General features: G+C 42.7%; 1 long non-coding RNA gene across 2 annotated transcripts; it reads left to right on the forward strand.

Annotated features, from left to right (window-relative positions):
• Positions 1–427: 427 nt before the first annotated feature.
• Positions 428–10,087, forward strand: LOC127543150 (uncharacterized). 2 transcript variants are annotated; one of them, XR_007949135.1, is made up of 3 exons: positions 428–1,373; positions 2,147–2,318; positions 2,868–7,757. It is a non-coding gene; the product is annotated as an uncharacterized LOC127543150 (long non-coding RNA). The 2 variants fall into 2 exon arrangements; XR_007949134.1 differs by lacking the exons at positions 2,147–2,318; positions 2,868–7,757 and adding an exon at positions 7,766–10,087.
• Positions 10,088–10,540: the final 453 nt, after the last annotated feature.

Consider the following 10,540-nt stretch of genomic DNA (forward strand, 5'->3'; position numbering starts at 1 on the left):
TAGCCTCTGAGAGAGACTAATAGGGGCAGCTAGGCCTCTGTGCTTCCTGGTGCTCTTCTTCCTCTTCATTTCCCAGCCCACCCTCCCACACCCCCAGGCTCCATCTCCAGGACTTCTCCAGCCCCCAGGCTGACCCCTGAAAGCCAGGTCCCAAGCTCCATCTGAAGCTGAGGGGGCCTGGTTTAGCCCCCTTGTCAAAGGCAGACTGCACTGCGGATGACTCAGGCCCCAGCTGTCACCACAGCAACCTGTGTCGCCTAGCAATGTCTGTCTCCCGGTAACAGCGGTCTCCTAGCAATGGGATATTTTTCCGGGCTCTGGCTGAAGATCTGGTAGTTATTTTTAGCTCAGCTGCAGATCAATAGGCAGCTGCATTTTCAGCTACTGGAGAAGATGCTGTTTGGGGAGGGGAGTGGAGACTGGATTTCTCGTCAAAAGGGGAAAAACATTTCAGGCGACAGAAACATCTTGGATGAGTGTCCTGGTGGAACAGATCTGGCTGGCCCATCGGTCGGCCTCACCCAGATCGCTTCCCCCTGGGCCTACTGCACTGATACCTCAGAACAGGGAGGGGTGGAGGGGATTTAATTGGGTATGAAAGGTACAGGAAGCAGAAATTAAGAGACTTGAGGGACAGCTGAGGAAATACTAAGTAACTGTTCCCTCAGTGTAGCTGGGAGCCAGTTTGCTGAGTCAGTACAGGCTGGTCTTTTCCCTTTACTTCCCTTTACTTTTTCCTTCCTCACTCAGGGGCCAGGTTCATGCAGGCTGGCAGGAGGTCTTGGGGCAGACACACATTTGCTTGCAGGGGGGTGCTTAGCCATGCTACACTGCTCTGGGGGCATTATAAGTCTGAAGCCCACACTGAGCCCTCCATCAATATTTAAGCACGGGTCCACAGGATGAAGGCCATAGGAAGCAAGACCAGTGTTTTTCTCCTCAGGGGAATAGCCGTACTCCCCAACTCTTTCCTCTTTCCCTAACTGTCTAAGCCGCCTCATCTTGCCTTTTCTTCTCCCCACCCAGCCAGAGAGAAGACAAAAATAATTCTTGATTCTGATTATTCCAGGATTTCTCTGTTCCTTCTCTCCCCATCAGGAAAGGGTCTCTTGTCCAGGACATGTGAGATGCATGTGAGATGAGCAGGGGAGGTCAGATTTCCAAGTCGAAGGATCTATCTTCTGTCATTTCTGTAGAATAAAGTCTATTTGACCTTTTACCTGGACGTCTATGGGACAAGATAAGGCCTCCTACCACTGGCTTTTGCCCTCACCCTGAAGTATATAGAGGGATTTCAGAAAAAAAGATGCTTCCTGAGGCAGAAATTTGCACAGAAATTTCTACTACACAAGAAATGACCAGCCATGTTTCAGGTAAGCTTTTATTTCACTTCTTTTCAATCTTTAACGTTATTTTCAAGTCACTTAGCAATCTGGTCAGCTATGGAAGAGGTTTGGTGAGAAAGTCTAATGCTCTGACTCCTTTTAGAAAGCGGTTCTAGAAGTCTTAGGACAGTGTTAACCGGCTGGCAGTCAGGAGACCTCACAAACTGGGGGGAGGGGGGAGAGAAAGGGGGCAACTTCTGGATATCTCAATTTCCCAACTAGAAAGATTGGGGAAAGGGAATGAGGTAATGTCTGAAGTGCAGTACTTGGAATTCTTTGGAGATGGGAGACACAAAAACACTAAGCAGGCGTTGCTCGGCTTTTTCTGTAATATTGCTTCAGGGAAAGAGGAGCTATTAGGAGCTTCTTCCAGAAAAGGCCTTAGGACAGCTTGCTCTGCCTCCCCCATCCTACTCTAGGCTCAACCTGGAGGTTTTCTTGCTTTTCTCCTCACTGCCCCAGTCAGGTCAAAATGACTTAATTGTGGTCCTGATGATAAGAGGGGGCTGTTCCATGTAGAGGAAAGAGCACAAGACTCTGAGGCAGAGTTTTAGAGCTGGGAAGGGTCTCAGAACATATAAAATATAAACCCTAATTTTACAAATGAGGAAACTACAGAGTAAAAAGGTAAAGTGATTTATTCATGGTCACACAACAGTGAAAAAACTATTTAGAAATAATGGTGATAACATATTCCTATAGCAGTTCACAGCATACCAAATTACTTTTCTAAAACAAGCACTATTATGCCCATTTTCCAGATGAGGAGGCTGTCTCAGAGTGTGAAGTGATCTATCCTACATCATACAGTCCAGAACCTGAGATTTCTGAGTTTCAGCCCACTGTCCTTTCCTCTGATCCTGACTTTGCATATTTTGACCCATAGGTGTCCCTGGGAAAGTTATCTCTGAGCCTCCCTTTCCTTAAAAATGGGTATGTACCAAAAAGACATTGCTGTTGTTTGTCCTTTCTTCTCCAAGAGGACCAGAACATTAGGGAGGAAATGCTGTGACTTGCAAGTGAGGAAGGGCTGTGCAAGGTCCCCTGCCTCTCCTTCCCTTCCAGAGCCAGATTTAGATCAGGACAACTGGATCTCCCTGGATGCTAGGGGAGACTTTGTAGGCTAAGGTCTTCCACAGTTCTTAGTTTGACTGAGGCCACAGCTAGATAGCAATTGAGGCAAAGAATCTCCTCTTTCACCTAGTCCAAAGAAATCTAAATAAATACATAAATAATGAATCTGGGAGGGGAAGACCTTCAGGTTTCTGGCCAAAGCAAAAATAACTGCTATTTATATTCAATTTGAGTCAGTTAGGACCTAAACAAATGACCCAATGGGACTTGGTCTGGGACCTCTTGGTGGCCAATTAGAAGGACCAAGAATTGAAGCAGATCAGAATCAGAGCTGCATGCAAAGTCTGCATCTGATACTTGGAAAATGAAGGATGTACTGGGAGTAATATCCTAACCCTTTAACCCCAGATGACTTAGGCTGCCCTAAAAATATGTTTTTCACGATCAGCGGGATGATTTCAGAGAAGCCTGAAGAGACTTACATGAACTGACGCTGAGTGAAATGAGCAGAACCAGGAGATCATTGTACATAGCAACAACAAGACCATATGAAGTTCAATTCTGATAGACATGGCTCTCTTCAACAATGAGATGATTCCAGCCAGTTCCAATTGTTCAGTAATGAATAGAGCCATCTGTATCCAGAAAGGACTGTGGGGAATGAGTGTGGACTAACATAGTATTTCCACTCTTTCTGTTGTTTACTTGCATTTTGTTTTCTTTCTCATTTTTTTTCCTTTTTGATCTAATTTTTCTTGTGCAGCATGATAATTGTAGAAATATGTATAGAAGAATTATTGCATATGTTTAATATATTGGATTACATGCTGTCTAGAAGGGAGTGGGAGGGAGGAAAAAAATTGGAATACAAGGTTTTTGCAAGGGTGAATGTTGAAAATGATCTGCACATATGCTTTGAAAATAAAAATCTTTAATAATAAAAAATACATAAAAAAGCAAATACACAAAAAAAAATGTTTTTAAATTAAAACCATCCTGGAGATTAATTGACTCAAAGAGACTGATGGCTTGAGACTATTGACAGCACCCAATTATCTGAAGACAAAACAGACATGAGAAGTTCCTGGTGCTGTCCCACACTTGACTGGCAGACCATAATGGGCAACTTAGAGGCAGGGAGCTTCCCTCAGCTGAATGATCTTGGGGTATCCTCAATGCTTATCTTATTGAATATCTTTTTCCTATCATGGCTTAATAAGTCTTCATTTGCTAACTGTGGAATGATTTCTCATTTCATTCCAATATCAAACAAAACCCACCAAAAGATTGGTCTTGCTGGTCTGGAACAGAACAGCTGGTTAGTCATAATGCCTAGAGGCATTATAAACCTCACATCAAGAATACACCTAACACTCTATCCAGAGCAAGAGCAATAACTTCCACATCAGAGGAGGCAGCTCTACCCTCCAAATCCCTCTTCTCTAAAGTGGTCTGGAACCCTGAAATCAAGTCATTTTCTAAGAGTATAAGTTTCAGAAAAGTTGCCCATTGATATCAATAGAGAGAATTACCTCCCTGGAAGTTTCTTATAATAATAATGTCATGGTTCAGAAAAAAATAATAATAATAATGATACCTTCCCAACTACCCACCCAGGATTTTTGTGAGGAAATTCCAATGAGATGAAATGTGTGAAAGCACTTTGAAAATTCTAGTGTGGAAGATTTGTATGAACTGATGCAGTGATATGAACAGCACCAGGAAAATGGTTTATACAACAATATTGTAAAAAACAATTGTAAAGGCACAAAGTGTGTTATACAAGGACAACAATATTGTAAAAACAAGCAACTTGGAAAGCCTTGGGCATAAAGATTAATAATACCATGGCCAATCACAGCTATAGAGGACTCATGATGAAACATATCAGCCCCCTCCAAATAGAAAGCTGAGGGATCAGAATGCAGATTGAAGCATATTTTTTGTCTTTTTCTTTTTTTTCCATCTTTGCAATGTTTTTTTTCTTTTTCTCAATGGCTGAGGAAGGGGGTTGTGGGAGGGAAAGAATTCAGATCAGAAAATAAAATTGAATTTAAAAAAAAAGAAAATTCCAATATGCATTAGAACAGAATGTAAAATATTTTTTCCAGGATTTTATGATTTTATCATCATTCTTATTATCACAACATCTTAGAGCTAGAAAGGCCTTGAGAGATCACTTGGTCCAAATCTTTTAGAGAAACTGAGGGTCAGAAAAATGAAGCACCTTGCCCAGTGTCGCTCAGGTGGTGTATGACGGGATGAGCATTAAGATCCAGATTATTGGACTTCAAGGCTGGTGCCCTTTAGCTGCCCCCTCCAACATGGTCCTACCCATGGGGGCTTGATGGGTCTCGTCTCTACCTTTAAGGACTCTGTATTGGACTGAACACAGGGGGACACATACAGAATGTGAAGGCAAGACCTGGGGTCTGATCCCATCTCTGTTCTGCTTACTCTCTGTCACTTTGGGAAAGACACCTGCATTTCCTCACTCATAGAAATGAGGGCATTAGAATAGACCAAAGCTGCTTCAACCTGTGGCTCTCAACCCCATATGGTGATAGGTAAATGAATGTGAGTGTGCAAAAAAAAAAAATTGGCAACAGTCAAAGGTATTAAATATTCTGCCAAGATTTATTTTTTTTCCCCTGAGATAATTGGGGTTTAGTGACTTGCCCAGGGTCACACAGCTAGAAAGAGATAAGTGTCTGAAGTCATATTAGAACTCAGGGCATCCTGACTTCAGGGCTGGTACTCTATCTATTGAGCCACCTAGCTGCCCCCAAGATTTAATTCTTTATGTAATAAAACACACATATCCATCTCATTAGTATGCAATTTTGCTTTTGTCTTTAGTAAGTGGTAAAATTATAGGTTTACCAAAGAATTGTTTCAAAATAAATTTATGATTTATTATCAGAAAATGTTTGATTTGTGTACCTATTTTATATAGGTACCTGGGGTCACATAAAATTTCTCAAAAAAATTCTCAAAAAGGGCCATGAGTGGAAAAAGATGAAGAAGCCCTGGACTAGATGACCTCTAAAGTCTCTTATACAAATTCTGTGGACTCTGGGTGATGTCACTTGCCAAAAGTCATAGTAAATGTCAGAAGCAGAATTGAAACCTGGGTCCTTTGGCTCTGCTGAATGAAGATAGAACATTTATGTGGTGACATTTACATTGGCACACTGCCTGGCATATAATAAGCACTTGATAAATGCTTGTTTCTTTCTTTTCACTGTACAGATATTATTTCATTTGATCCTCACAACCATGTGGGAGAATTTAACTATTTCTTATTTCAGTTTTACAGATGAAGAAACTAAGGCAGAATCCTAGAACCTTTTGCCAAGTTTAGATAAATCTGGCAACTTTAGATGAATATATTCTTGTATTGGAATACATCTTATTGGCTTCTGATTTCTTTTTGTAGATATAGATAGGTGGTAAAATTGTGAATCCCTGGTCTAATAAAAGATTGCATAAGGTTTGAGCTAACTTTCATTTTACCTGTTTATTGGCAAAGTAAAAAAAAGGGGTGGTGGTGGTTCTGAGATCAATTTTATAGGAAACTTCTACAAGTAACCTAAGCTGAAGAAGACCAGAGCCATCCCTTTTGTTTCTAGGGGAAGGAAGACATCTACTTTTCCCCTTTATGTCTTACATCTATAAGGTCTATTTATCAAAAGGGATTTCCCTCTTTGTTGTCAAATACATTTTTCCTTTCACATTGTCTCCCCCCATAAGTCCCAAGAAACCTTTGATGAAGTGTTTATCTTTGGTCTAAAAGAGATGATCAAATGACCATCTTCTTTTAATAACCTGTTGGTCTTGTTAATAAAATGATTAAATTGCCCCCCCAAAACAAACTGAGGCAGATTTTTCTTGCACAGCATGACAGAGATGAAAATATGCTTAAAAGAATTGCACATGAGCAAGATAACTGTATAAATATGTATACATATATTGGATTTAACATATATTTTAACATTTAACATGTACTGGGCTACCTGCCATCTAGGGGATGGGGTGGGGAGAAGGAGGGGAACGTTTGGAACAGAAGGTTTTGCAAGGATCAGTGTTGAAAAATTACTCATGCATATGTTTTGTAAATAAAAAGCTTTAATAAATAAAAATAAGAAGCATTGCACATATTTAACCTATATAAGATTGCTTGCTGTCTTGGAAAGGAAGGGGGATAAGGGAAAGAGGGAGAAAATTCTTGTATACAAAGTTTTAGAAAAATGAATATTGGAGCAACAAGAGTATGTGGTGATCAATTCTGATGAACCTGACTTTTCAACAATGAGGTAATTCAGGCCAATTCCAATAGACTTGTGAGAGAGCATCCAAAGTCTGCATCCAAAGAAAGGACTATGGGAACTGAGTATGGATCACAACATAGTATTTTCACCTTTGTTGTTGTTATTGTTTGCTTGTTTTTTTTCTTTTTTATCTGATTTTTCTTATGCAGTGTGATAAATGTGGAAATATGTTTAGAAGAATTGCACATGTTTTACATATATTGGATTGCTTGCTATTAAGGGGAGGGGGAGATGTTGAGAGAGAAAAATATGGAACACAAGGTTTTGCAAGGGTGAATGTTAAAAAACTATCCTTGTTTACATTTTGGGGGAAAAAAGCTATTATTATTAACAAAAAGGTAATGTTGCAAACTCTGTGTGTGTTTGGAAAAACAAAATACAGTTAAAAAAAAAAGCAATTGAGGCAAATCAAGGTACAGTGACTTGCCCAGAGTTCCCCAGCCAAGACAAGCTCTCCCTGCCTCCAACTGCGTTGGCCATCTATCTGCCTCTCCCGGGGCTCCCTCTCCTAGCCCACGTGTCCTGGTGAAGGCAGTCCCAAGCAGAGGAAGGGTACCCCGCCGTCCGGGCCGCCTGAGTCCCTCTCCCAGCCAAAAAGGCCCCAGCACCTTTGGGCGCCTGAAATCCAGCCTCTGAGGCTCGTGAAACACTGGGCAAGTCACTCATTTCTGTCGGCCTCAGTTTCCTCCTCTGTAAAATGAGAATAAGGATGTGAGGATCAGATGAGGTAGTAATTGTGAAGCGCTTCTTGGCGGTGTGGTAGGGCCACATAAACGTCACTATCCACCATCGGGGCAGACAGGCGGCCTTCCCCTCCTGGAGGCTGGCGCGCCAACGGCCCGGACTCCCTTCCGCCTCCTGGCCAGAGCCCCGCGCAGTGTGCGCGCCCTCCAGCAGCCCGGCCAACGTCGGGATCCCAGGTCCCAGCCCAGAGTGGCCTTAAAGGTCTTCTAGTCCAATTCTTTCTTTTTCCAGGCTCCGAGAGAGTAAATGACCTGCCCCCCGGGCGGCAGAGCCGGCGCGGCCCGGCCCAGGCCTCTGCCCCGTACCGCGCCCGCCCTTCCTGGGAGCCGGTCCTGTGCGGCTTTCTCTCCCAAGCCAGACCAAGCCCAGGCACCTGCAGCGGGAAGGAAGCGAAGGTGCTTGTGTCTCACGGCGCCCTCCTTGTATGAGGGAGGACACCCACAAATCCGTCGCTCGATCGGCCGAGAGAGAAGTTTTGGGTCTGTTTCCTGAAACCCTGGGTCTCACTGGCACAGCTGGGTGCCCCCCAGAGTCAATGCAAACACACGGTCCGTCTGCTGAAAGGAGTGCACGGCTTATGCCTCAAAAACCGTGGTGGAGCTTGCGTTGGGGCAAGGTCGTGGTCGGGAGACTGGACAATCGAAGCCTCGCGGCGGACAGACTGATCAGTCCTCAAGGAGCCTCCCTAAACAAGTGGGCTGCATCAGGGCCGGGAGAACGGGCTGGGCTCTGGGGAGGTTCCGGTGCGGGGGAGACTTCTCCTTCCTCCCCCCTCGCTCCCTGCCATCCTCCTTCCGCGGCAATGAGTCACTGAGAGAGGCTGAGGGGTGCGGTGCCACTATTTAAAGGCCAAATCCTAGGCCGCAGTTCCCTCCCGGCCTCCCCTGCCCCTGGGGACACTGATGTTCCGACTGTTGTAGGAGCCACCCCCCAACCAGCAAAGCCCTCTCGGAGGCATCGTGGAAGGAGCACAGGCCCGGATGTCCAAAAGTAGGGAGCTGGAGTCAGAGGACCTGGCTGACACTCACTAGCAATGCGATATTGGCTAAGTCATAGATGCTTGGGATCTCATTGTCCCTATCATTCGGAAAGGGATACAATGTAAAGGTAGCCATGATTATTTTACTCAGGCTATAGTTGTTGTGAGGAAAGCCCTTTGCCATCTGTAAGAGCCTGATAAAAATGTAACCCGTAGTTATTACAGATTCTGGTAGGGCCGTATTCTCCCTTTCACTCTCAGAATGGCTGAGGACGCGTTCTGGGGCCATTTTACTTGAGGCATACAGAATTGTGAGATGTTTAAAGCTACAAGGGGCATTAGGGATTTATTACAACTAACTTTATAGGGGAGAAAATTGAGGCACAGAGAGGCTAAGTAATTTCCGTAAAGTACACAGCAGATTAGTCTAGCAGAATCAAGACTACAGCCAAGGACTCCTGACTCCAATTTCAATGGTCTTTCTGATACATTACATTTTTGTGATGTTTCATGTCAGCAAAAGGGCCTTCCTAGCACAATTGAGAGAATGATAATCACACATTTCTCTAAGACTTTACAGTTTCAAATTCATTGATGTATTCATAACAACTTGGTGAAAAGGGGAGTGTAAGAATTATTATAATGATTACCATTTGGCAGATGAAGAAGCTGAGGCTCGAAGAGGAAGTGGAAGGGATGGAACTAAAGCTGTAGTTATGATTCTATGTATTCTGTGGTGATTCCTCCCTCTAATCAAGACAGGATCAGATTCTTATAATTTTGTCTAGATACAAACGTAGACCCAGAGCAGAAACAGGAGAGCATAGGGAAGTGGATTGGAACATCAGGGCTCACTTGGAAATGAAAGAACCAGCACAGGGGTACTGGAGAAGAGATAAGGCTCCCAGCAGGTTCCCAGGGTACCATGTTTTCTAGCTTCAAACAAAGAAGAAAGCTTGTTGATTTGTTTAGCTGGAAACTCCTTGGTGTTTTATAAATATTGACCAATGTTTAAATTGTGATTAAGAACCATCAAAATCCCATCCCGATCCATAAGCCAATCCTGCCTCTCCTGGGAAAGCTTCAGTAGAGAGGAACAGGAATGGTAAAGGTCTCCGGAGTGGGAGGGAGCACCTGTGGGCCTTGGGTGTACCCCCACCACTCCTGCGTCTGGCCCAAACCAGATTAAAATATAATTGGGAAATATTTAACAAAATAAATAAAAACACAATAAAACATGGGTAATGTTAACATGTAGGTAACAGTACGGATCTTTATGTATGATTTAGTGGCCCCCGTTTAGTAGTTTAACACCACTGATGTAAGCCACATCCTTTCATTTTGTAAAAGAGAACACAAGGAGGTTATTTGTCCAAGATCACACAGCTAGTTTGAATTGGAACGGAGACTGAAACTCAAGCTTTGTATCTCTTTATCTTATATTCTTTGAACCACAAAAAAAAAAAAAAAAAAAGAACTGTATACCCTAAAAAGTGAAATTTGGGAGGGCACATGATGAAAAATATTCTCTACCTCCAGAGAGAGAAATAATAAACTACCCACAGTTTGAAGAATATTGTTTTCATTGTCTTTATTTTTCTTGCTTTTTGGGGGATATAACATGGTTAACATGAAAATATGTTTTGCATGACTTCATAGATATAATTGACATATTTCTTGCCTTTTCAATGGGTGGTATTGGACCTGGAGGGATGGAAGAATTTGAAACTTAAAATATTTTTTTTTAATGTTAAAAGAAAAAAAAAAAAAGAAAGTGGGGTTGGGCCATTAAAACGCGTGTATTTACATAAAATATTCCCCAGTGCACTTTTCTGGATGAAGCTACAGATCTCTTAAATGTTAAGTTCTTCATTCTGCCACTATTGTGTTGACCTGTAGTCAACTGTTACTCATGTTTACCTTTAGTCTTGTTATGTACACTGTTGTATGTTGTATAAATTGTAGAATGCTATCAACATGTGAACCATTATTGTTATTATTGTCAGCTAGGACAGCTTCTCTGCTGG

Source organism: Antechinus flavipes, chromosome 1, assembly GCF_016432865.1.
Source record: "Antechinus flavipes isolate AdamAnt ecotype Samford, QLD, Australia chromosome 1, AdamAnt_v2, whole genome shotgun sequence".
Lineage (NCBI taxonomy): Eukaryota > Metazoa > Chordata > Mammalia > Dasyuromorphia > Dasyuridae > Antechinus > Antechinus flavipes.